We start from the raw sequence: 21,629 nt of genomic DNA on the forward strand, positions 1-21,629 counted from the left end.
GGAAGTCATGCCCCTTGGGAAGCGAATCTTGGTAGCCTCGAGAAGTGAGTACACTGTAAGGGGGAGCCTGTGGTGCCAAGATCCTAGGTTTTCCACTCTAGATAAGCACAGTTGAACTTTGGTTCAAGTAGGAATTTAGTGGATATAGTCCTAAAAGCCTAGGTTGTTGTGTGTTTATTAACTTTTAACAACAGCTATTCTAGTCTTAATGTGTCTTACGTGTGTGTAAAACATAATCAAGATAAAAGCCATACTTTTAAATTTACACCTTGGATATCATTTGAACTTTTCAAAACATCACACATTGCCAAAACATTTCAATCTTTATCAAACTTTGCAAACTTTGGTTCAACACACTCAAACCTTAAAAAACATGGCAACTTGTGCTCTTAAATGTGCTTGGCAAAGCATAGATCTCACACTTGCATAGACTTCACTTGCATTCAACCTAGTATAGGTCTCATTCATGCATCATATAGACTTCATATTGAACCTTTTAGTCCTCATTTAATATCTATTACCTTTCATATTGCATCCATTTAGGTTCAGTTTACCTCCCTTAGTTTTTGCATTCCCATCTCAAAATCAGCACTTTGCATTCACCACCTTGCATCTTTGCATACCTATTCATCATCTTGACCACTTTAACCATCATTTCAAGTGTCCTAATCATCATTTTGAGCATTCATACTAGTATTAACTTTGCCCCCTATTGTTTACCTCTTTGTGATATCAATCTAGAAACCATAGCTCCCAGAATTGCTTTAGTTTCAGCCCAGTTTACCAACTGTGCCTTGAAACTACCAACAATACTTTTTGTCATCCCACCAATCTACTTTAGTTACTGGTTCATTTTTGATTGGGGGTAATTGCAAGAAGTTATTACTTAGTAACTATTGCAATGCAGTCTCAAGAGGTATCCCCAATGGTGTGAATTTTCTATCCTTGGTTCTAGGATGTCTTTTGTCTTATGTGGAAGCCTCAATTTTCTATTGTTGAGGTGTTGTTTGATTAGGAGTTTGTGAATTTTTTGGGTTTGCACCTTTCAAAATCAATTGAGGTTGTGTTGTGCTAATTGTTTGAGCATCCACAATGGCATCATTAGTCACGTTCTTGTTTTTGGAGAAATTTTTTGGCTTGTCATTAGACGAGTTGGTATTGGTATTTTCCTTGTTTGTCTTGAGAATTCCCTTATGGATAAGAGCATCTTCAATACTAGCCCCTTTTTTCAGTAGTTTAGAAATGGTGCTTGTGCTCTTGATTTTAAGTTTATACATTAAGTCTGGGACAAAGTTTTCAATGCACAAGTTTACTTGATGTTCTTCAGGAATGTCTAGTGAGCATTGACTAACTAAGCTTCTCCAACATAGTAAGAATGTGATGAATGATTCTCCCTTCTTCTGTTTAGTTGAGAAAAAATTAGAAAGTGTCACCTCATTTGTAATGTTAAAGGCAAAGTGGGAGATAAACTTGTCTACAAGCTCTGACCAAGATTTGATATTACCAAGAAGTTTGGAGTACCATTCGAGTGCAGGCCCACCTAGAGAATGAGGGAACAATCTCATAAGGTAAGTGGGCTCATCACTAAGTTTGGTACATGAAGCAAAAAATTCTTGGTACCTCAAAGATAGAAGGGTCTCTATTGTTGAGGAACTTGTTATGGTATTTGATGTGCCACTTTTGGGATTGACTGCAATTATTGTATCATGTGTTGTTGTTGTGCCATGTGTTGCAGTTGCTGTTGGGATACCTCTGTTGGTTGTATGTGAGACCATGAATGTGAGTGTTGTTGTAGAGGTATTTGTTGAGGTTGTTGTGGCACATGTTGTTTTTGTAACAAATGTTGCTGGTATGTGATTTTTTGCTCAACGCATCTTTGGTATTCCAACTATTGCTTGAGTTGCTTTTGTTGTTTAGCAAACATCATTTGTTGTTGTTGAAATTGCTACTGAAATCATTTTTGATAAATTGTGTGTAAGTCAAGTGGGTTCACATGGGATTGCGTATTAGGAATGTTGGATGTTTGCCCCACTTGAGATTGTTGTCATTGTGGTTGATGTTGTTGTTGATATGTGGGATGTGTGCTAAGTGGATGTATACTTGGTTGAGGGTTGGAAGTGTTATGTCCTTGTACCACTATAGGTTGTTGTTCTTGTGGGGATTGACTAAATCCTTGAGAATTGAACATCATGTTGGTATTATTGCATTGGCTCCTTTGTGTGTTAGAGGTTCCTCCTTGTGACATCATATTGACTTGACTATGAGATGTGTCCTTGTTGGGAATGGGCGTAATGTCAATAAGACCTTTCCTTTGTGTGTCCATAGGGATGGTTTCACTTGATGTTTCACATGTTGTACTTATGAGAGGTTCCATAGTGTTTGATGCCATATCACTTGGTAAAGTTAGGAGCAAAGGTGTAATTTTTTGATTTGCCTCTAGAGAAGGTATTTTTGGCCTCCCTAGAGCACAAGTCCCTTTAGGTGCATCTTGTTGTTGAATCAGGTGACTAAAATCAAGTCTCAATGTCCTTTTGGGTTGTTTAGGAATTTGTGGTATTTCATCGAACAAGGGATTAACATTGATGTGTTCAAATGTACTTTGGAGGATTTCAATTATTGGTTCTTGATGGGACCTTATAGGTGCCATTATTGCATTTGAAAACTCCAAAGGTTGTTTTCCCTTATCTAAGTCCAAATTTATCATGGGTTGGATTTTTTCAATTGTTGTGTTGGTTTGATTTTTGGACTTAGGACCTTCCAAGTTTGGGTTAAATTTGACAATTTCTTGGGCTGCCAAATGTTTGAAGTTCTTGCAAAAACTTTTGTCTTGACATGCCCTAGCCATTTATTCATTAGTGATGCCATAATCAGTGTTAGAGTCATCACTTAGGTGTACAATACCTTGTTATATGTTTGATGTGTTAGGTTGGTTGAATTCGAAGGAATGTGATTGCTCATCTTTAGGTGTGGTTGGTACACTTCCTTCTCTTGGTGGCATTGGCACAAATATAGGTTCAAAGTCAGGACTCCACTAAACCATCCCATTTGTGGGGGAAGTATTTGTGGGAAATCTCATGATAGGTGTATTGTTCAAGGTTTGTTGTGCCATAGCTTGATTATGAGGATCTTGCGGATACATGTTCAAGGGGTCTACTAATAATGGTTGTGATGCCTCGATTTGGTCTTCGTCAAAGGTTTGTTGGGTTTTCTTGCTCTTTCTCTATCTTGGATGAGGTTTTGGTTGTGCTTGTACCTTATAAAACAAAGTTTGATAAAGTTCCTCTGGTCTCTGAGCTGATTGTGTCCTAGTAAGTGCTCGCATGATACCTAAGAATGCAGATACAATGGAAATTTTGAGTGTTTTGAGTGACTTAGAGTAGTGGGTATGCAAGATATGAGTGTTTTTTGGATTTTTAAGTGTTTATGAGTGTTATTCAATGTGGAGAAATGCTAAATTAATTATGGTTTTGATGTGAAAAGTGAAAATGTCCTAGGGATGTTATGCAAACGCAAAATGCAAGGTGATGTTTTGAAGTTTGACTAGAGGGGATGAAAATGACTCTAAGGTATGCAAAATGACAATTAGGGTTATGTTATGGACTTCCTAAGGATGGTAAGGGTTGGTGTGTGCAAGGTATACTATGCAAGGGGTGGTGTTCAAGGGCTTATAATGACTTTTGGGACATGCAAAATGAGGGTAAATGCTCAAGAAGGCAATTTAGTTGATGGACAATTTGATAGGGTTTGGTAATGAAAATGATGCAAAGGATTTGGACCATGCAAGATGAAGGGGATATACCACTAGGGTAAGTCAAAATGAAATTTAGGGATGCTAGGGATATGATTATGCTAAGACAAGGGTGTAGGGAAAGTTTTGAATTTAGGTAAAACCTTTGGAAAGTATTTTGTCTAGGAGTTTAACCTTGTAATAAAGGACTTTGGATCTTGACCAAAAACTGATAAAAGATGAAAAGATCAAATTGATAAAAGATGAAAAGGTCAAATCTATCAAGACATAGATATATTTTGACCAAAGAAAGTGATAAGAAAAGATAAAAAGACTAGTCAAGATCTATTATTTGTCAACACTAGGAGATACTCTAAGACTCATACTTTGTTCTAGATTTTTGACTAAATTCAAAGGTTTTGGGGGTTCGAAATGATGTTTCAAGGACTTGAAATGGTTGTAATTCTGAGTGGATATGTGATATGGACAATTCCTATGATGCAAAATTAGATTTTGGGTGCAAGATGCGGTTTTAGGTCAAGTGCAGAACAGGGAGGTGTAGAGGCTCCTAGATGCAGTTTTGGGGTCCTAAAGTGTAGTTCGGAGGCCCAAAATGGTCATGCAGGTACCCAAGTGTGCCCTAAAAATTCCAAGTGCACCCTAATAGTACCAACTATGTCATTGATTCACTTGGATCTAGTTTGGGCACAGTTGGTAGTTTTTGGGCGCAGTTGGTAAGTCAGAATGAAGGTTTGCTGATTCTGAGAGGTATGGTTGCCAAACTGATATGCCAGGAAGCTAAGATGCTAGGGTTGATGTTAGGATGGGTTGGGAGATGTAGACCAAAGGTTATGACCTATAGAATGATGTCCTAAGTGAAGGTGCTAAAGACTAGGTGATGCAGAATGCAAATCTAGGAAAACTGGTGCAAGGGGAGCTAACCAAGTATCTAAAGACATAGTTGAAGCCCCAAAACATTATTTGGAATCCAAAAATAGGTTTTAAGACCACCAAGTGAACCCAGATAGTGCCAATTGTGTTAGAAAAAAACCTAAGGACTCTAAAACATATGAATTACCATATAAATGAGACTCTAAAATGCAAATCTAAAACTGATACATAATCAGAAACATTTCCATATACAATCAACATCTTTTAAAGCATTCCACATAACTAAATTAGAAACTATGTTAAAACCCAATAAAAACATGAAGCTTCCATAACTAATGGCATGGATTGAGGATCACACCAAGGAATAATAGAAACAAAAAAGACTGAAACTTTATTGAAAACTAAGAAACTACAAGGGCAAATGATTGTCGACAGCCCAAAAGAACTAAGAGACTACATTTTTGCTATTCCTTGGTACCCCTTTGTTCAAACCACTCATGCCTTTTTATAATTGCATTTTTGGGTAGTTATAATGACTCTTCCTATTCCTGTCGATTATATGAGTATGACCTTTGATATTCCATCGATTATAATGACATTGAGTTTTTTTTTCTACCATAAACAAAGAAAATTGCTAGGTGACAAGAACTTTTAATCTTCCCATCGTAACATTCAATTTCTTGTGAAACACATACAACCGACTATAATTTGTGCTATTTGGATTGTAATACATGGAAAATAGGACTAATCTTGGAAATAAGGCCAAAACCCTTAAAAACACAACCCATTGATTATCATTTATATTTTATAATAAAATTTTTCCTTTTAGTATGATGTATGCCATCTTCCTATTGCCACCAAAGTCTCCGTCGCACTGTGCTCCTGCACCATACTCCCAGATATGAAAATTTTCCATGTCTCATGGAAATGTGGTTTCATTTAGCTGCAATAAAGATTATATTAGAATATTCAACCTCATCATCCTTGCCTCTCGTGATTCTCTCATTCCTCTTCTTCCATCAATGAACCATTTAAGGATAGAGGACTACCCTTGTAATCATCCTTTTAGTTACTCCTATCAGTGGAACATTGAAATGGCTGCAATTCTAGGGTTCTTTAATCAGTCAAAAATCCACCTTTAACCAAAGCTTCATTAACTTACACAAACAACTCATAGGACCACTCCTTGGCCCTTGACCATTCATCTTACCCAACAACAGATCCTGGAAGATGCCTCTCTTTTCACCTTGCACCTTCTACCCAGCTTCATCTCCATTGGAGAGTGGTTATGAAAGACTTTTCTCTTGTCTATCCACAAAAACACAAATTCAAACTTTCTTCCTTTGCAGCTGGTGGATATGCACCTACAACAAAATCCATTACTAAACCAAACACAAAACATCTTTACTACTTCCCAAATCTTTTGCTGAGCTCTAATACCAAAAATTGATGCAGAGGCATCTCTAGAAAATCTAGGAGGGATTAAACACTCAACTAGATTATATCAAAGGACTCATATATCACAAATAAATTCATAATGAACTCTTTTACCCAAATATATTTCTCTTGTTTTGCTGTCATAAAAATAGAATATAGGCAAATGTGCTAAAACATGCATTTTTTTTTTTTGCAAATCTATAAAAATTTAATTCTATCATAAAATGATAGGAATCTTAAATTCTTCCTACAGCCAATTGATTACTATATTATAGAAACCTAAGGACTCTAAAAAATATGAATTCCCATATAAATGAGACTCTAAAATGCAAATCCAAAACTAATACATAATCATAAACATTTCCATATACAATCGACATCTTTTAAACCATTCCACATAACTAAATTAGAAACTATGTTAAAACCCAATAAAACTATGAAGCTTCCATAACTGATGGCATGGATTGAGGATCACACCAAGGAATAATAAAAACAAAAAAGACTGAAACTTTATTGAAAACTAAGAAACTACAACAAGGGCAAATGACTATCGATAGCCCAAAAGAACTAAGAGACTAAATTTTTGCTATTCTTGGTACCCCTTTGTTCAAACCACTCATGCCTTTTTATAATTGCATTTCTGGGCTGTTACAATGACTCTTCCTATTCTTGTTGGTTATATGATTATGATCTTTGATATTCCATCAGTTATAATGACATTGAGTTTTTTTTTTGCCATAAACAAAGAAAATTGCCAGGCAACAAGAACTTTTAATCTTCCTGTTATAACATTCAATTTCTTATGAAACACATACAACCTACTATAATTTGTGCTATTTGGATTGTAATACCTGGAAAATAGGACCAATCTTGGAAATAAGGCCAAAAACCTTAAAAACACAACCCATCGATTATCATTTGTATTTTATAATAAAATTTTTCCTTTTAGGATGCTATATGCCATCTTCCTATTGCCACCAAACTCTCTATCGCACCATAGCCCTCCTAGGGTCTTATCTATATGACACCATTCCCATTTAACACTATAAGATTTTATATTACCTTTACCATCCGACCATAGAAAAAGTCTAATAGCCTTTTGAATTTCAAGAATTTGGTAATTACTAAACATCCAAGTAGAAGAATAATAGATATTATAAGAGGACAAAATTTTTTGACAAACTTGAACTCTCCTAGCAAGAGACACAGATCTATTGTGCCATTTATTGAGCTTATTCATTATCTTAGCCTTAACCCAATCCCACATATCCTTAAGAGAAGGATCAATCAAGTAGGGTATACTAAGATATTTAACAATTCTATGAGGACCTCCCCTTTGATAATTATGTTGAGAAAACCAATCAGGAGGTTGCTCATCCCACCCTAGACAAATAGATTTTTCCTAAGAGCCACGAGAACCATAGATGGTGCAAAACACAACTTATATTGCAGATTTAAATTTTTTTTATCAGTAAGCTCAAAGAAGAGAGTAGTATCATCAACAAATTGGCTATTTATAATCTCTTCATTGTTAGGGAGGTAAAGACCTCTAACTTTTGGGGACAAAGTGTTATCCCTGAGGATATAGTACAAAGCTTCAACATAAATGACAAAAAGAGTAGGAGCTAATGGGAAACCTTGCTTGATAGATCACCTGAGGGGGAAATGATTAGAAAGAGAACCATTAATCTCAACTTGAGCAAAAACATCTCTAAGGAGGATTTGAACATCATTGCAAAAGTAAGAAGGGAATCCAAATGATTGAAGCATCATAATTATAAAATTCCACTCAACCCTATCATAGGCTTTCTCAAAGTCAAGGAGCAACAAAGAAAAGATTTGATGATAACATTTAGCCCAGTCCATGACTTCCCAAGCTGTGATAAGGTTCTCTAAAATATATCTACCTTTTAATGAAGCCTGTTTGAGTAGAGCTAACAAACTTAGGGAGAATGTGGGACAACCTAAGGGCTAAAACTTTTGCCAAAATTTTATAAGACACATTAAGGAGAGTAATAGGTCTCCAATTTCTTATAAGAGTTTTATCCCCATCCTTGGGGAGGAGGTTAATAATTCCCTTGTTAATCTCAAAACCAAGGGAACCAACATTTATGGCCTCATTATAAATATCCAGCAAGTCTTTACTAATCCAACTAATATTGGCTTTGTAGAATTTGACTAAAAAACCATTAGGTGGGCTGGGGGCCTTATCGTCCTTAATGTACTTTATAGCTCCTATAATCTCATCAACAAAGATAGGTTTAGAAAGGGATGAAATATCAACTGAGTCCAACTTTTTAGGAATAAGAGCCCTACATTTTCTTCCAACATCTTCAGCTTTTCTAGTATCTTCAGAAGAAAATAGATTACTATGATAGTCAGTAAAAGCCAAAGTGATACTAACAGGGTCTAAAATTTCCTAATGATTAATAACTAGCTTGTCGATAAACTCTTTAATATGCTTGTTCTTGAGAAGGCTAAATAAGAATTTAGATCCTCCATCCCCATGCTAAAGCCAATTGGCTCTAGACTAAATTTTGGCCCCTTGGATTTTGACCTGTTGGTGTCTACTCAAAGCATCTTTGGTAATAAGGACCTTATTCATAAGATCTAGGTTAGAGGAATCAGACTAAAACTCTATCTCAAAATTCTAATGATCAAAGTAGAGCCACTTTTCAATGAATCTATAATCTTTGGAAAAATTTTTCCCTATAGTCTGAAGAAAACATTTCCAAGATAGAAGGTTAGCCTTCCATCTATTAATCATGGAGTCCTTAAGATTAAACTGATTAATATTCCTAATAATTTATATAGCACAAAGAACATCCTCATCTTGAAGAAGTTTAGCATTTAGAATAAACTTATTACAGGTAAGCTTCTATCTAATGGGAGCAGAGTTGAAACTAACATGTGTGAAAATGGGGTGATGATCAGACATCGTGGTAGTAGTAACAAAAAAAACATTACCATTGTGATCAGGGAGGAAAGAGAAATAGTCTTTATTCCCATAAAAATGATAAAGTGTAGAATATATCCTAGCACGACCCTACTAGAAATTGCACCTAGTGTGCCATAATCCAGGATTACTATCCTTGTTATTGGCCAAAGGGTCAAATAAATTCTTAGAATAAATAAATTTAGACTAGTGAAGATTCTCACAATCTTTCCATGTGAAAGGATTGCCTCCAACTTTATCAATTTGGGATTCAACCATGTTAAAATCCCCTCCAAATAGCTAGGGAACATTAGGAAGGGTGACAAGCCAATTCTAGAGGAAGATTCTACCCTTGGCATCATTAAGAGCATATATAGAACAAAATCCAATTGGTCTATTATTAATACTTATAATAAACCAAACGGCCCTTTGAAAGGGGGAAACACCATTATTAGTAATGAAAGAACCCCATTTAGGATTAACTAGGACAACAATGCCTCCTTTACCTCTACTATGATTAGAATAAAATTTGATAGCATTAGGCCAAATATAATTAAGATTGGTTTCAAGAGCAAAATCGATGGATTTGATTTCTTGCATCATGAAAATATCAACCAAATTAAAGGAATTTAACAAACACTTAACCACAAATTTTCTACTAGGAGACTCAAGTCCCCTAATATTCCAAGACAAATAATTCATTGAGAACCAAAAATAGGAGTAAGACACCCATCATCTGCAAAAAAAATGCTAGATTTGTCACCAACCTTTTTAATCATAGGTTTATTCTTGGATCTAGGAGGACTCCCATGCCTTTTAGAGGTAGGGTCCTTAGGTTTATGATCCACATCAAAATCTAAAGATTCCATATCCATATTTAGAGTTGAACCAATAGCAGGAATAACTTCAAACAAATAATCATCCTCTATTTCTTTAAACACCTTTGGCGGCAATTTTTGAGAATTCGAAGTAGGCTTAATGGAGTTATCAATAGGGGATGAAACAACAATCATGTCAGTTTTCTATGAAGAGATAACAGAAGGAGGAGGGATAGAGATAACAATGGGGTAATTTGGCTTTGATTTGCTAACAATATTTCCTTTGCATTTCTTTTTCCTATCTAAGGTAAAACCATTATCTAATTCAAGACCTGAAGCTGATGGGGGTGGCGAAACAAGCAGAAGATTAGCCGGAGGTGTGCTATGGATAACATTTGGAGGTTCAAGGACTTTTTTTGAAGATTGTTCGACAGAAGAAGAAACAACTGAAGAGTTAACTAGCAAATTAGGGTTATTGATAGGTTTAGCTAAGGGTTTCTTAATAATGGGACAATCCTTTCTAAGGTGACCTTTTAATTTTTTTCAATACAAAATATCCTTAATATTATATACTCAAATTAATAACTTATCAAAAGAATTACTTAACCATGCCACCCAAGGTAAATTGGTACCTTTCTTTATTTTATTTTCTTCATCCTCACCCATCCCATGTTTTATGTCACCTTATTAGGGGTAGCTAAAATATGAGTCTTGATTTATTTAGAGTTTAAGTACGTGAGTAGTTTTATTTTAGAAAATGAAATATTCTATGCTTCTTTATAGCCTTAAATTGTGGGATGTGTTTTATTATTTTATTTCACATAAAGAAAACTACACTTGTCCCCTTTCCAAAATTGCCCTTTCCAAAATTTAGATTCTTATATATACTTCTTAATTTATATTTATATGATATAAATGATCTTTTTATCATAATTTTTTCTAATTTAACTCCTTATTATTGCCTTTTAAATCTATTTTATGTAAATAGTTAGTTTCTCTTCAATTAAATAAATAAATTATTGTATATGGATCTTATAATTTAATATCTATATAAAAATAATATTTAATTGTTCTTAACTAATAAAATTTATTTTATGACAACTTTTTTTATCACCAATAATTAATGAAGAGTGTTGTTGTTTCTAAAGGACTATCTAATAGTTTACTAATATTAGATTTATACATGTGTACACTTTTGTTTTGTTTTGATTTAAAAAAAAACAAAGTTGTGTTCTCTCATTATTTTAATTTATTATTATCATCTTGCATATATTTAACTAGTTGATTTCACTTATAATAGAACAAGCCCATGAGTTAATTTAGGAATGAGTTTTTTAATCACTCTGTAATTTATTTTTACACAATAGATTTATTTTGTCAACCGCATACAAAAGAAAAAACTCTTTGGGGAATCTACAAATAGGCTTGAAATTTGTTGTATTGGCCATTTATCTAGTATTAACTCGTATATGACAGCCATAAAATTTCTTGGACCATATGGATTGACTAGTCATTTTTGTATAAAACTGTTAATATTACACTTAAATTTATTTTGATGAAGTAAAAGCAGGTTTTAAAGGACCCAAAACCTATACAATAGTATAGTTCTAGAAACAAGCAAGAGAAAATAACTACAGAGAAAAGAAACCAAGACCAAGGATGAAACAGACCTCAGACAACAAAAAAGAGGTCACAAAGGACAATGCTGGAACGAACAAAAAAAGTCCAACAAAGGAATAGCAATTGACTAGCTAAGGATTGTTGATCAGATTCACTGCCTGGTCCACTAGAGAATGCATGGTTTTAGTAGCAACTTTGACCTCATTTTTCCTACCAATTTCCTCAATCTTCTTTGAATTGGCCCAAGTACACATACTTGGTCCTTGAGAATCAGCCCCCAAGGGAGAATCCTGGTCTCTACCTGCCTCATTCTTCTTCAGGAAGGTAGAAACATTTTCCACCATCTGCTTAAGTTGTTTGTCCATGTTGCCCAGTCTGGATTCAAGTTTTGACACCTTCCCCTGGACACTACTAACATCCTTGTCCATAACCCTCTGTTTAACTTCCAACATAGGAATCTTATGCATCAAAATTTTAACTTCTCCAGAATTTCCTATGACCTCTGAGAGCTTGTCAATATGCTATCCTAGAGTTCTTTCCCCTCTCACCATTTTGGAAAATTGTTCCATTTCCTTGTTTAGCAGAAACATTTTATGCTTTAAGATGTCTATGTCCTTTCAAATAGAGCTTGGTTTGCCAAACATACCTTTAGAAAAACCTAACCCACTATCACCCCCTTTAGATTTAGATCCCTGCTAATCAATATTAGCATCAAAATCATCTTTAACTTTCTTAGCATTTTTATTGACCTGATACCACACAGGCTTCCTTTTCCTCTCTAAGCGATGAGCCAAGGGCTCATCATCAGAACGCATGGACACTCTCTCATATAGACAACCCTTACCTTTACCTTTACTGCCTCCCCTATCTTTGATGTGCTCATGAACAATTTCTTCAACAAAATCATTTTCCCTCTCTCAGTCAGAATCCTCCTCAAAATTCTTCTTCTTTTTCTTACTACTTCCATGGGAACCAATTTTAGGGCTAGCCAGACCTCCTTCAGCCTCATCTTGTGTATTAGAGTTATAGTCTTTTTCTTGAATACTCCCTTCTATATCTTGGTCTTCCACTTCAAAATTCCTTGGTTTCTTTTTTTTTATAGATTTGAGCATATTCATGATCAAAATGATAAGCCCTTCATGGCATACATGTTCCCCAGTTAGGTCATGCTGAATGGCTTGAGTAGAAGTTGCAAGAGATTGCAACAAGTAGGAAGGACAATTCACCCTAATATTATGTCAAAAATGGTTTGCAAGCACAAAGTGATAATCATACAATTTGGTTTATTGACTATCCAAAGTTAAATATTCCATCATGAAAAAGAAAAAAAAGACCATGAATGAGACACAGAAGCTGGGTTAAAGTAAGAAGTACTTATCTTAACTAGATGGTTTCTTTCTTGTTTGGTCTAAACAAAATCATCAATTGCCTTGTCTGATATCTTCCTTTCCCTGTAGAAATTCATCATGTCCAAATCCAACCTAGTAGCCTCTGCAATGGTCTCAACCGTAACCTCCATCCTATGATTCCTAACCAAAATTGAGCCATCCTTCCAAGATTTTACAAACTAGTGCCTGATAGCAAGATTATTTCCTTTAAGTCTCTCCATGTAACTGGTAAAATTGCCATGCTTGAGAATATCCCAAACCTCTAGTTTATTCTTCCATTCTGTACAACTAGTTGTTTTGACCCATTTTCACTTTCCCCCCATAATCTTTGCAACAAACATCCTAAATTTCTCTAACTGAGAAACCCTAAACTCTTTGCAAGATGAGGCTCTAGTTTCCTCACACTAAAGAACCCCAATCACCCTGCAATCACTACAAACTAAACACTGATAAAAAGAAGTAACCCATAATCTGTGTGAGCTACCTACATTTCCAAAAATAATAGCCCACTTCACAACAAAGAGGTAAAAATCATAATTCCCTAATAGTGTCATTATTAAAATATGTTTGTTGGGATTTCCATTTGTCATGCTTGAAAAACGCGTGGCCATTAATAGGTAAAGTGGCATATGAATCCCATATGATTTTTTTGATCATTAACACGCCACATTGGAAGCCCAATCAGCTAAGCCATTTTTTCCCCTATAACTATGGGAAATAATGCAATTTTGAAAAGAATTAATAATATCCCCAGCCTTGGATATAATGTTCCTAATGTTCCATGATGGTGGATATATCTTCTTTAAGCAATTTATAATGTTGAGGGAATCACCTTCAATCCAAATATTTACCAAATTTAGGTCTTTGGCATACATAAGACCATAAAGAGTAGCTAAGGCTTCTGCAGCATGACTGGTTTGACACCCCAAAGGTATAGCCATACCACCAACAAAATCACCATTAGAATTCCTTATCACCACTCCACAACCAACAAGGTCCAAATTCCCTTTCGAGGCCCCATCAAAGTTCAACTTAAACTAATTAGTCAAAGGACAATCCCATCTAGCACTTTCCCTTGGGTTAGGATCCTTTGCATCAAGAATCAAGCTCCTTATATTCCAATTATTCATCACCCCCACATCCCAATCATTAGAAGGTTGCTATCCCTTATCACAAATTTTGATATTTTCATGCAGAAGGACCTTGATTTTATGGAAAACCTAAATAGAGTTGGATTCCACTCCTCTAAAGATCCTATCATTACATTCTTTCTAAACCCCCTAGAAAAGATAAGGAAGTATAAAATCCCACAATTTAATAATCAAAAGGTTCTTAAAAGGAGCTTTTCAAGACAAAAAGAACAACTGGATAGTAGCATGAGGGACCCAGTCCATATTCATTAAGTCCCAAATTTTATCCCAAACCTAAGTAGTAAAGGGGCAATGGAGCATTAAATGATCCACTGATTCCTCATCATTCTTACAAACAACACACCGATTATCAATTAAGAATCCTCTCTTCTTGAGATTATCAAGGGTTAAAATTTTGTTTTGCAAAAGGATCCAATAAAAGATATTAATTTTAGGAGTCATACCTTTTATCCAAGCCATTGCCCAGTAGGGAACCTTATAATCTTCAAAAGAATTCGCAAAAGATGATGAAGTAGAGTACACACCACTAGGGTCCCTTTTCCAAATCAGAACATCATCTTCATGGTTCAGGCAATAAGCATTCAAGAAATTAGCAAGCTTAGCAAGATTCAAATCCACACTACGAAGATTCACCCATGAGTCATTCTTCTAGTAATCACTAACCAGAGTACCAATCCAAGTCTTGCACTACTCCATAAACCCATTCCATCTTGGATCCTCATAGAGAGGGTAATCCAAAATCCAAATATCTTCCCAAAAAAGTATCTTCAACCCATTACTAGCCTTTCATTTGACTCCTTTCCTTAAAATGTGTTTAAATTTCTAAGCATTCTTCCAAATCTGAGATCCCCCTTGATCATAATTAGAAAGAAGGAGATGCTGAAAATCAAAGTTATTCCAATTATATTTATAATCCCAAATATTCCTCCATTCCCCCTCTTCCTTATGCCATCTCCAAAGAAGTTTAGCCAATAAAAGTTCATTCATAAAAGAAATCCTCTGAAGCCCAAGCCCTCCCTTCCCCTTGAGAATGCAAACATTTTCCCAGGAAATAAGATGAAGTCTCTTTTTAGTCTCCATACCTATCCACAAGAAAGTTGTCTATATTTTCGCAATAGCAAGTGAAAACTTTCTCCAGATTTTAAAGACACTCAAAGCATAGAGTGGCACACTTGGGAGAATACATTTCAAAAAAATGACCTTCCTAGCCTAACTAAGGAGGGATCCCTTTCGGCCAGCAAGTTTCAAATAAATCTTGTCAATCAGAGAGTTCCAAAAATTATCTGGGGAAGATAAACCCAAAGGTAGCCCCAAAATAAGTTCTAGGCAAGGATCCACTTTCACGCCCAAAATCCTTTTAATCTTTAATTTTCTAGCCTCACTAACATTAATAAAATAAATCAAACTTTTATTCTAGTTAATGATTTTCCCAGAAGCATCCCCATAGTCAGTCAAAGCCTTCTTAATATTCCTAGCATTTCTCACCGAGGCCTCCCCCATGATAATAGAATCATCCACAAATTGCTGATGCAAGCACACTAGAGCAGAGGAGGAAGGGCTAAGACCAAAAAAGTCTCCTTTACCAACCATATTATTAATAACTCTTTCCAAGCGTTTAGCAAAGATAATAAAAAGAATAGGAGAGATTGGGTCTCCCTGTCTAAGGCCCTTGGAAGCCTTAAAAAAGGAGGAAGGGGAACCATTAACCAAAATAGAAAAGGAAGCCAAAGAGATAAGCATAAAGATAATATTCCTAAATCTCTTATTAAATCCAAACACTTCCAAACACCTAAGGAGGAAGTTCTAGTCAACTCTATCATATGCTTTAGAAAGATCAAACTTAAGAAGAAACCCTTCTTTCTTAGATGCCACAAGAGAATGGATGTTTTCATGAACCGTGATTATGGAATCCAAGATTTTCCTACTAGGAACAAAGCCATTTTGCTGACCAAAAATAATAGCTAGAAGAATGGATAGAATTCTGAGAGTCAGAACTTTGGAAATAATCTTATAAAAAGAATTGCATAAACTGATAGGCCTAAATTAATCCAAACTATCAGCACCCAGCTTCTTAGGAATAATGGTAATGAAGGTCCCATTTAATTCTCTAAGGATGTTTCTTGAAAAAAAAAATTCCTTAACACCATTACGAACATCAAGACCAATGATATGAAAATATTTATGAAAGAACAAGAGGGGAAAACCATTAGGACTAGGGGCCTTATCACCCTCAAAAGAAAAAATAGCCTTAGAAATCTCATCCAAAGAGGGAATGGAAGTCAAGACTAAGTTCTGAGCTTAAAAAATATAGGAAGGAATATTGTCCAAGAACATTTGCTGCTTTTCCAAATTCAAGTTTGGATCAACTGGCAACAAGCTACCAAAGAACACCCTAGCCTCCCTTTTAATGACATCTTCATAATCAGTCATACCATCAGCTATCATGAGTTTGGATATTCTATTAGCCATCCTATGCTTCAAGGTAGTCATATGAAAGAACTTGGTGTTTCTATCACCTTCTTTATGAAATTTTTTTCGGGAACATTGTCTCCAAAAGGTCTCCTCCTTAGAAATGAGATCATGAAGTTCAACCAGTTTATTACTCTCTTCTTCCCTAGAGACAATGTCATAACCATCAGCTTGAATCTTATTTTGAATTTCTTTAAGCTCCTCCAATATCTTGGTTTTGTTCTCAAAAATACTACCAACAATAGTTTTATTCCAGATTTTAATGTGTTTCTTGACATTTTTCAATTTGCCCACCACTCTAAACATAGCGTTACCCTTGACATCAATATTCCACGATTCCTAAATGAGGATCTCCAAATTAGGATGAAGGGTCCACATTTTTTCAAATTTGAAAGGGTAATTATTTTTAAAACTAAAAGGGTCAGTAGAAAATAAAGTTGGAAAATGACTAGAGCCCACCCAAACCTGGGCATTAAGAGAGCATTTAAACTTCAAAATCCATTCATTGCTAATAAGGGCCTAGTCTAGTCTAACCTGAATAAGATCCTTACTAGCTCTACTATTCATCCATGTATACTCAACCCCATGTAAATCAAGATCATGAAGCATATGGGAGTCAATAAAGTGCATAAGATCTAATCTATTGTCCAAAATGGATTGATTACCTCCCCTTTTTTCAGATTCCTTTAAGGGGGTATTAAAATCCTCTATCACCAACCAGTTATCCTCAACAAAAAGATTTCTTTGATTAGAAATTTCTTTCCACAAAGATTTCCTCCCTAGTTTAGTATTAGGGGCATAAACATTAGTGAGAACCCAACTAAAATTATCCTTAGAATTAAAAAAATGCACATTCATCATATTTCTATTTTGATAAATGAGTTCCCTTTGAATTTATTTGTTAGTCCAAAACACCACTAAGCCACCTAAAGAACCATCAGAGTCACTTCCAAAAATCTTTCCTCCCTTAAAAATAGAGAGGCATTCCACCTTATCTTTGAGCATCTTAGATTCCTAGATAACAAAAATATTAGGTCTATTATCGCTAATCATATTTTTTTAAATATCATGTTTGTGAGGATTAACCCTTGAATATTCCGCGATATGATCTCCATAGTTTAACAAAATGTTTTTAATCAAGGATAGTTCTCTAATAACCATCAGCTATACTCTTAATAGCCTCACCTATTCTTTTATGCTGATTAGAAGGTCTACTAGTAGAAGATGGTGAAGACCCAACATCACCATTCTTGATAGTAGCACTACCATTCTTAGATAGACCAATCTTACCCTTAGAAGGCTTGGGATCAACTTTGGCTCCTTTCTTGTTGATATTCACTAGGGTATTTAGTTCTCAACATCTTTAATCCTTTTGCCTCTAGATTTCTTCCCTCCTACTATCCCATAGGTCCCAGAGCTATCCTTCTTCATAACTACTTCCTCAATATGGGAAATAGTGAGAATATCCTCAACCACTCCACTAAAAAAGGAATTATCCTTCACAATAGGGGCCTAGGGTAAAGTCTCCTTATGGGAGCCATCAGAAACCTTAATCCTTTCCTTTGTAAAAGGAGTCTCCAAATCTGGAATGTCCAGAGGATCCAGGGAAGGGGTAGCCAAATCAGCCACCATTGTTAAAGGTAAGGAAAAAATAAGATCCTTTGAGGGACCCGAAAAAAAAATATCCTCCTCATCTTGATTTCTCAATTTAGATATCTACCCATTCTCCTTTGAAATATCATGCAATACTAGGGTATCTTGGTGGGAAACAACATCCACACAAGCCACATCCACTACAACCTCTGGATTGCTAGAAATTTCCTTAAGAGTTTGGTTCTTAGTAGGAGAAGTCACCTCAATAGTCACCTCAAAAACCTCTAAAGAATGAACATTCTTTCCCCCTACTAAAGTGCTTCTTCTATCCAAATGAGCAAGGTCCTTTGAAGGGACATGCCCCACAACTTCCTTATGACCTTCCTTGGGGATTTCCAAATGAGCTTGGTTCTTAGTAGGAGAAAGCACCTCAACTATCACCACAATAGATTCTTTAGATAGATCTTTCTTTTCCCCCATTGAAGAACAACTACTATCCAAATGGGCAATTTCCTTAGGAGGAATAGGCCCCTCAACTCCCACCATTGTCTCTATAGGTTGGGCTTTTTTGACCCAAATTTTCTTGCTCTTCTTAGCATTCTTATTAGCTTTACCTTTTAATAAAGGACATTTCTTGGCCTAGTGATCTGCTTTCTTGCAAAGGAAGCAAGCCAAAGGGATAGATTCATATTTAATCTTCTGGTACCAAACCCCAAGTTTAGATTTAAGAGCAATAGATTTTGAGAGGTCTATCCCAATGGATACTCCAACACAAAACTTGGTAAAGTTCAATCTCCTCCTAGAAATCATCACCGGATCTAAAGAGAGAAGTTCCTTGAAGGTGTTGGCTATGCCTTTGAAAACATCTTCCATCTAGAACTCAAGAGGGAGACCATGAAGTTCCACCCATATAGGAGCTTGAATAGTTGAATCATCTAACGAGTAAAGATTAGGGGCCCATTTCTATAGAAGCATGGTATGCTTCCCCATAACACAACTACTACACAAAATATCTCTCTTATCCTCATCATAAGAGAAACAAAAAGAAAGACAACCTTTAGGTATAGCAGAAATGTCCACTTGACCCTTCAAACACCATTTTCTCTTCACAAAAGCCTGCACATCTTCAATATTAGGTCATGCACCAATGAAACACACAACTAGGTTAGACTCCATACAAGAGATGTTTCTATCAATACTCTGATCAGGAATGAAAGCTTCCTTTTCTCCTTTGTTGAAATGTCTTTAACTGGCAGAAAAGTAGATTTTCCTGTGGGTCAAATCCCAAACAAGCTAGACCATTTTTTATTCTATTCCCCTCCTCCCCCCCCCCTCCTCGCATCTGCTAGGAACTTGCCATCATCTACATCCCCAAATTCACCATCATCCCAAGATTTGATAGGGAGATTCCCAGACTGTTCTCCAGGTATAGGGGGATTCAAAATCCTATTCCCGCTCAAACTCTCAGCGTTCCTGCTCCTGCTCACCATCTTTGATTACACTTAAATTTGTTAATTTACCATCAAAATTAATTATAGTAAATATATGTGTAATATTTTTAAATCATAATATAAACTTGTTGTAGTAATTTAAAATATTAGTATGCATACATAAACTTAGAAACTTTCTTAATTTAAGATATATTACAAATCCATACATAATATAAACTTATTTTAGCAATTTAAAATATTAGTATGCATATACACACTTATAAATTTTGTTAATTTGAGATATATTACAAATTCATAATTATTTTTTATAATTTTATTAAATATATATATTCAAAATCATAATTTTTTAAAATAATTTTACTAAACATATGTATTTAGAAACATCACTTTTTTGTAAATATTTCTAATTATTACTTATATTATATTGATAAAATATTTCAATTTAAAAGAATTATTAAATTATTCATAAATTAGTGAAATATGAGAAGTAATATTAATCTTAAAATGCAAAATGAAAGGCAATAAACTGAATAAACTATCATAAAAAATATATATGACCTGCAAGGTTGATCGTCAAATTACAGGCCTATCTGCAAGTTCCAAAATGTTTGGTAAAAATTTTGAAGTGTTAAAAACTTTAGACCAAAATGGACAAATCCAACAAATCTAAGAAATCTAGATAAAACCAGATTTGGTGACTATGTTGTAAACAATATTTTTGTTGCAAGGGAGAGCATCAAGTGTGTGGAAATGACAATGGAGAATATGCTCTTCTTAAAGTTTTTTTTTAGAAGTTTCTATCAAAATGTGTGGAACTCAATTTGAAGATGACATGTATGAGACAAAATATTGTTTTACATACCTTGTCCTCTCAAGGATTTCTCTATGTCTTCATAAATGGTAAAATTCTTGAGTTGACATCATTGGAGTATTATATTCCAAAAGTGTTGTGATATTGCTCCTTAATCTTCTAAATTACATTAATAATGGTCTGAGATACCTATTAGTATTTAAGGTTGTTCATGTTCAAGGCCAGGAGATAAGTATCATATTTGTTGTGTTCCCATTATTGAATTTCTATTTGGACATTCTCACGAGCAATGACATTATTTCAAAAATAATTCAATCAAACATGCACACTACTTTTGCATGGGTTGCTAAAATAATACTTGGGTATTGCCTTCAAATTTGATATTCATCCTTTATGATCAAATGAGGCTAGTGCCTAGTGCTTCAAATATTTGAAAGCAAGATTCACAAAAGATTTAATATGGATTTCCACCTAGATTTTAAAATGGTTTTATTTGCTGGTATAACTATTGTGCTTTTCATTTGACACTCGATTTTCTCTGCAAGCTGATTTCAAGTCTTCTCCTTTCTAACTAATGCCCTCTAATCTGATACTCTTATATTTCCCTTCCACTTTCATTGCTTATGAATAGGTCACTTTATCTATTAGATGATAATAGAACCCTTTAATGACTTTAGACCTACTTCTCTCTGATCTTCACACACACACACACACACACACACATGATCACTTCCCTCTCTCACTTTTATCTAGTTTAAGATCATTGCTATATAAAAATTCCATGAATAATCTTCTACATGGTTCCATGTTTTGCCTCTTCATCCTAATCATTGAACATACATATGGGGATATGTGATCCACACAATGTAAATATTTTGTAATAGCCTCAACACGTATTGAATATTCTATAACAACCTCTTTAAAACTTAAATAATCCTTCCAAGTTGGCTTGATAGTCATTTTTCCTCAAACTCTATTCCATTCTTGACTTTTGTGTAAACTCTACATTGCCTAGACTCTACTATTACTGGTGCTTGGCCTTTATTAACTTCTTGATGCTTGGCATATACTATGCTCAACATATACTATATCACTTGATAATTATATAGTTGGAATTTTAGTTAGTCGCTGATGACTTGCTTGGTCCCTAAATGAGCTTGGTCCATATAGAAAATTACTCTATGACTATACTTTACTCAACTTCTATATAATTAATTGATATATATTATCTTATGTATATGAATCAACCTATGTAGAGTAGCATATTCACGATGGTGATCATCTGACTTTGCCTTGTAAATGACTAAGAGATTGACACTAATCAACAACAATGGTTAG

This window comes from Cupressus sempervirens, chromosome 4 (genome assembly GCF_028749045.1).
Source record: "Cupressus sempervirens isolate cs-2001-9-10 chromosome 4, ASM2874904v1, whole genome shotgun sequence".
NCBI classification, from domain to species: domain Eukaryota; kingdom Viridiplantae; phylum Streptophyta; class Pinopsida; order Cupressales; family Cupressaceae; genus Cupressus; species Cupressus sempervirens.